This window comes from Triticum dicoccoides, chromosome 4B, assembly GCF_002162155.2.
Source record: "Triticum dicoccoides isolate Atlit2015 ecotype Zavitan chromosome 4B, WEW_v2.0, whole genome shotgun sequence".
Classification (NCBI taxonomy): domain Eukaryota; kingdom Viridiplantae; phylum Streptophyta; class Magnoliopsida; order Poales; family Poaceae; genus Triticum; species Triticum dicoccoides.
In genome coordinates, this window is record NC_041387.1 from 1,562,250 (window position 1) to 1,569,347 (window position 7,098).

A 7,098-nucleotide genomic window follows, 5' to 3' on the forward strand; every position below is an offset into this window, starting at 1 on the left:
GGGGTGCCTTAACGTGTCGGTCATGGACACTTACAATTTTTGCCGAGTCTGGTCCGTTTCGAGCACTATTACTCACCGTTTTGGGGTGCCAGAGCGATTTCCACGATTGATGATCCCCGGGGTGCGTTTACGTGTCCGTCGTCAACACTCACTATTTTGGCCAATTCTGACCCGTTTCGTGGACTATTACTTACCATTCTAGGGTCCCGAAGCGATTTCGATAGTTGTTGAACCCAAAGTTGTGCTTACGTGTCGGTCATCAACGCTCATCGTTTTAGCCGATTCTATCCCGTTTCATGGACTATTACTCACTATTTTGGGGTCACGGAGTGATTTCCACGATTAACGAACCTTGATGTGTGTTTACGTATCGGTCATCAACACTCACAGTTTTTGCCGATTCTGGTCCGTTTCGTGGACTATTACTCACTGTTTTGGGGTCCCAAAGTGATTTCCACGATTAATGAACCCCGGGGTGCATTTACATGTTGGTCATCAACACACGCGTTTTTTGTCGATTCTGACCCGTTTCGTGGACTATTAATCACCGTTTTGGGGTCCCGATGCGTTTTCCATGGTTGCTGAACCCCAAGTTACGCTTACGTGTCGGTCATGAACAATCACAATTTTGGCAGATCCTGCCCGTTAAGTGGACTATTAATCACTGATTTGGGGTCCCTGCGCGATTTCCATGATTGACGAACCCCGGGGTGCGTTTATGTATCCTTCGTTAATAATCCAAGGTTTGTCTGATTCTGGGCTCTTTTATGGAATATTAGTCACCGTTTTGGGATCCCAAAATGATTTCCATGGTTGTCGAGCCCCAAGGTATGCTTACGTGTCGGTCGTCAAGACTCGCAGTTAGGGCCGATTCTGGCCCGTTTTTTCGACTATTACTCAGTTTTGGGGTCCCAAAGCAATTTCCATAGTTCTTGAACCCCAAGTTGCGCTTACGTGTCGGTCATCAACACTCATAGTTTTGGCCGATTCTGGCCCGTTTCATGGACTATTACTCACTGTTTTAGGGTCCCGGAGTGATTTCCACGATTAACGAACCCGGGGTGCGTTTATGTGTCGGTCATCAACACTCATAGTTTTGGCCGATTCTAGCCCGTTTCGTGGACTATTACTCATTGTTTTGGGGTCCCCAAGTGATTTCCACGATTAATGAACCCTGGGATGCACTTTCGTGTCGGTCATCAGCATTCGCGGTTTTTGTCGATTTTGACCCGTTTCGTGGACTATTACTCACCGTTTTGGGGTCCCAAAGCGATTTCCTTGGTTGTTGAACCCCAAGGTGCGCTTACGTGTCGGTCATCACCAATCACAATTTTGGCCGATTCTGGCCCGTTAAATGGACTATTATTCACCGATTTGAGGTCCTTGAGCGATTTCCATAATTGATAAACCCCCGGGGTAAGTTTATGTATCGTTCATTAATAATCCAACGTTTGTCCGATACTGGGCTCTTTCATGGGCTATTACTCACCGTTTTGGGGTCCCAAAACGATTTCCATGGTTATCGAACCCCAAGGTATGCTTACGTGTTGGTCATCAAGACTCGCAATTTGGGCTGATTCTGGACCGTTTCTTGGACTATTACTCAGTTTCGGGGTCCCGAAGTAATTTCCATGATTGACGAACCCCGGGGTGCCTTAACGTGTCGGTCATGGACACTTACAATTTTTGCCGAGTCTGGTCCGTTTTGAGCACTATTACTCACTGTTTTGGGGTGCCAGAGCGATTTCCACGATTGATGATCCCCGGGGTGCGTTTACGTATCCGTCGTCAACACTCACTATTTTGGCCAATTCTGACCCGTTTCGTGGACTATTACTTACCATTCTAGGGTCCCAAAGCGATTTCGATAGTTGTTGAACCCAAAGTTGTGCTTACGTGTCGGTCATCAACGCTCATCATTTTAGCCGATTCTATCCCGTTTCATGGACTATTACTCACTGTTTTGGGGTCACGGAGTGATTTCCACGATTAACGAACCTTGATGTGCGTTTACGTATCGGTCATCAACACTCACAGTTTTTGCCGATTCTGGTCCGTTTCGTGGAATATTACTCACTGTTTTGGGGTCCCAAAGTGATTTCCACGATTAATGAACCCCGGGGTGCATTTACATGTTGGTCATCAACACACGCGTTTTTTGTCGATTCTAACCCGTTTCGTGGACTATTAATCACCGTTTTGGGGTCCCGATGCGTTTTCCATGGTTGCTGAACCCCAAGTTACGCTTACATGTCGGTCATGAACAATCACAATTTTGGCAGATCCTGCCCGTTAAGTGGACTATTAATCACTGATTTGGGTTCCCTGCGCGATTTCCATGATTGACGAACCCCGGGGTGCGTTTATGTATCCTTCGTTAATAATCCAAGGTTTGTCTTATTCTAGGCTCTTTTATGGACTATTACTCACCGTTTTGGGGTCCCAAAATGATTTCCATGGTTGTCGAGCCCCAAGGTATGCTTACGTGTCGGTCGTCAAGACTCGCAGTTAGGGCCGATTCTGACCCGTTTTTTCGACTATTACTCAGTTTTGGGGTCCCGAAGCAATTTCCATAGTTCTTGAACCCCAAGTTGCGCTTACGTGTCGGTCATCAACACTCATAGTTTTGGCCGATTCTGGCCCGTTTCATGGACTATTACTCACTGTTTTGGGGTCCCGGAGTGATTTCCATGATTAACGAACCCGGGGTGCGTTTATGTGTCGGTCATCAACACTCATAGTTTTGGCCGATTCTAGCCCGTTTCGTGGACTATTACTCATTGTTTTGGGGTCCCGGAGTGATTTCCACGATTAATTAACCCTGGTATGCGCTTTCGTGTCGGTCATCAGCATTCGCGGTTTTTGTCGATTTTGACCCGTTTCGTGGACTATTACTCACCGTTTTGGGGTCCCAAAGCGATTTCCTTGGTTGTTGAACCCCAAGGTGCGCTTACGTGTCGGTCATCACCAATCACAATTTTGGCCGATTCTGGCCCGTTAAATGGACTATTATTCACCGATTTGGGGTCCTTGAGCGATTTCCATAATTGACGAACCCCCGGGGTAAGTTTATGTATCGTTCATTAATAATCCAACGTTTGTCCGATACTGGGCTCTTTCATGGGCTATTACTCACCGTTTTGGGGTCCCAAAACGATTTCCATGGTTATCGAACCCCAAGGTATGCTTACGTGTTGGTCATCAAGACTCGCAATTTGGGCTGATTCTGGATCGTTTCTTGGACTATTACTCAGTTTTGGGGTCCCGAAGTGATTTCCACGATTGACGAACCCCGGGGTGCCTTAACGTGTCGGTCATGGACACTTACAATTTTTGCCGAGTCTGGTCCGTTTCGAGCACTATTACTCACTGTTTTGGGGTGCCAGAGCGATTTCCACGATTGATGATCCCCGGGGTGCGTTTACGTGTCCGTCGTCAACACTCACTATTTTGGCCAATTCTGACCCGTTTCGTGGACTATTACTTACCATTCTAGGGTCCCGAAGCGATTTCGATAGTTGTTGAACCCAAAGTTGTGCTTACGTGTCGGTCATCAACGCTCATCATTTTAGCCGATTCTATCCCGTTTCATGGACTATTACTCACTGTTTTGGGGTCACGGAGTGATTTCCACGATTAACGAACCTTGATGTGCGTTTACGTATCGGTCATCAACACTCACAGTTTTTGCCGATTCTGGTCCGTTTCGTGGAATATTACTCACTGTTTTGGGGTCCCAAAGTGATTTCCACGATTAATGAACCCCGGGATGCATTTACATGTTGGTCATCAACACACGCGTTTTTTGTCGATTCTGACCCGTTTCGTGGACTATTAATCACCGTTTTGGGCTCCCGATGCGTTTTCCATGGTTGTTGAACCCCAAGTTACGCTTACGTGTCGGTCATGAACAATCACAATTTTGGCAGATCCTGCCCGTTAAGTGGACTATTAATCACTGATTTGGGTCCTTGCGCGATTTCCATGATTGACGAACCCCGGGGTGCGTTTATGTATCCTTCGTTAATAATCCAAGGTTTGTCTGATTCTGGGCTCTTTTATGGACTATTACTCACCGTTTTGGGATCCCAAAATGATTTCCATGGTTGTCGAGCCCCAAGGTATGCTTACGTGTCGGTCGTCAAGACTCGCAGTTAGGGCCGATTCTGGCCCGTTTTTTCGACTATTACTCAGTTTTGGGGTCCCGAAGCAATTTCCATAGTTCTTGAACCCCAAGTTGCGCTTACGTGTCGGTCATCAACACTCATAGTTTTGGCCGATTCTGGCCCGTTTCATGGACTATTACTCACTGTTTTGGGGTCCCGGAGTGATTTCCATGATTAACGAACTCGGGGTGCGTTTATGTGTCTGTCATCAACACTCATAGTTTTGGCCGATTCTAGCCCGTTTCGTGGACTATTACTCATTGTTTTGGTGTCCCGGGGTGATTTCCACGATTAATGAACCCTGGGATGCGCTTTCCTGTCGGTCATCAGCATTCGCGGTTTTTGTCGATTTTGACCCGTTTCGTGGACAACTCACCGTTTTGGGGTCCCAAAGCGATTTCCTTGGTTGTTGAACCCCGAGGTGCGCTTACGTGTCGGTCATCACCAATCACAATTTTGGCCGATTCTGGCCCGTTAAATGGACTATTATTCACCGATTTGGGGTCCTTGAGCTATTTCCATAATTGATGAACCCCGGGGTAAGTTTATGTACCGTTCATTAATAATCCTACGTTTGTCCGATACTGGGCTCTTTCATGGACTATTACTCACCGCTTTGGGGTCCCAAAATGATTTCCATGGTTATCGAACCCCAAGGTATGCTTACGTGTTGGTCATCAAGACTCGCAATTTGGGCTGATTCTGGACCGTTTCTTGGACTATTACTTAGTTTCGGGGTCCCGAAGTGATTTCCACGATTGACGAACCCCGGGGTGCCTTAACGTGTCGGTCATGGACACTTACAATTTTTGCCGAGTCTGGTCCGTTTCGAGCACTATTACTCACCGTTTTGGGCTGCCAGAGCGATTTCCACGATTGATGATCCCCGGGGTGCGTTTACGTGTCCGTCAACACTCACTATTTTGGCCAATTCTGACCCGTTTCGTGGACTATTACTTACCATTCTAGGGTCCCGAAGCGATTTTGATAGTTGTTGAACCCAAAGTTGTGCTTACATGTAGGTCATCAACGCTCACCGTTTTAGGCGATTCTATCCCGTTTCATGGACTATTACTCACTATTTTGGGGTCACGGAGTGATTTCCACGATTAACGAACCTTGATGTGCGTTTACGTATCGGTCATCAACACTCACCGTTTTTGCCGATTCTGGTCCGTTTCCTGGACTATTACTCACTGTTTTGGGGTCCCAAAGTGATTTCCACGATTAATAAACCCCGGGGTGCATTTACATGTCGGTCATCAACACACGCGTTTTTTGTCGATTCTGACCCGTTTCGTGGACTATTAATCACCGTTTTGGGGTCCCGATGCGTTTTCCATGGTTGTTGAACCCCAAGTTGCGCTTACGTGTCGGTCATGAACAATCACAATTTTGGCAGACCCTGCCCGTTAAGTGGACTATTAATCACCGATTTGGGGTCCTTGCGTGATTTCCATGATTGACGGACCCCGGGGTGCGTTTATGTATCCTTCATTAATAATCCAAGGTTTGTCTAATTCTGGGCTCTTTTATGGACTATTACTCACCGTTTTGGGATCCCAAAATGATTTCCATGGTTGTCGAACCCCAAGGTTTGCTTACGTGTCGGTCGTCAAGACTCGCAGTTAGGGCCGATTCTGGCCCGTTTCTTCGACTATTACTCAGTTTTGGGGTCCCGAAGCGATTTGCATAGTTGTTGAACCCCAAGTTGCACTTACATGTCGGTCATCAACACTCACAGTTTTGGCCGATTCTGGCCCGTTTCATGGACTATTACTCACTTTTTTGGGGTCCCGGAGTGATTTCCACGATTAAGGAACCACGGGGTGCGTTTATGTGTCGGTCATCAACACTCGTAGTTTTGGCCGATTCTAGCCCGTTTCATGGACTATTACTCATTGTTTTGGGTTCCGGAGTGATTTCCACGATTAACGAACCCTGGGGTGCGTTTTCGTGTCGGTCATCAACATTCACGTTTTTTTTCGATTTTGACCCGTTTCGTGGACTATTACTCACCGTTTTGGGGTCCCAAAGCGATTTCCTTCGTTGTTGAACCCCGAGGTGTGCTTATGTCTCGGTCATCACCAATCACAGTTTTGGCCGATTCTGGCCCATTAAATGGACTATTATTCACTGATTTGGGGTCCTTGAGCGATTTCCATAATTGACGAGCCCCGGGGCAAGTTTATGTATTGTTCATTAATAATCCTACGTTTGTCCGATACTGGGCTCTTTCATGGACTATTACTCACCGTTTTGGGGTCCCAAAATGATTTCCATGGTTATCGAACCCCAAGGTATGTTTACGTGTTGGTCATCAAAACTCGCAATTTGGGCCGATTTTGGACCGTTTGTTGGACTATTACTCTATTTTTGGGTCCCGAAGTGATTTCCACGATTGACGAACCCCGGGGTGCTTTTACGTGTCGGTCATGAACACTTACAATTTTTGCCGATTCTGGTCCGTTTCGAGCACTATTACTCATCGTTTTGGGGTGGCAGCGCGATTTCCACGATTGACGATCCCCGAGGTGCATTTACGTGTCCGTTGTCAACACACTATTTTGGCCAATTCTGACCCGTCTTGTGGACTATTACTTACCGTTTTGGGGTCTCGAAGCGATTTCCACGATTGACGATCCCCGAGGTGCGTTTATGTGTCCGTTGTCAACACTCACAGTTTTGGCCGATTCTGGCCCGTTCCGTGGACTATTACTCACTGTTTTGGGGTCCTAGAGTGATTTCACGATTAATGAACCCCGAGGTGCGTTTACGTATCGGTCATCAACACTCACAGTTTTGGCCGATTCTGGCCCGTTTCATGGACTATTACTTAACGTTTTGAGGTCCCGAAGCGATTTCCATAGTTGTTGAACCCCAAGTTGCGCTGACATGTCGGTCATCAGCACTCATAGTTTTGGCCGATTCT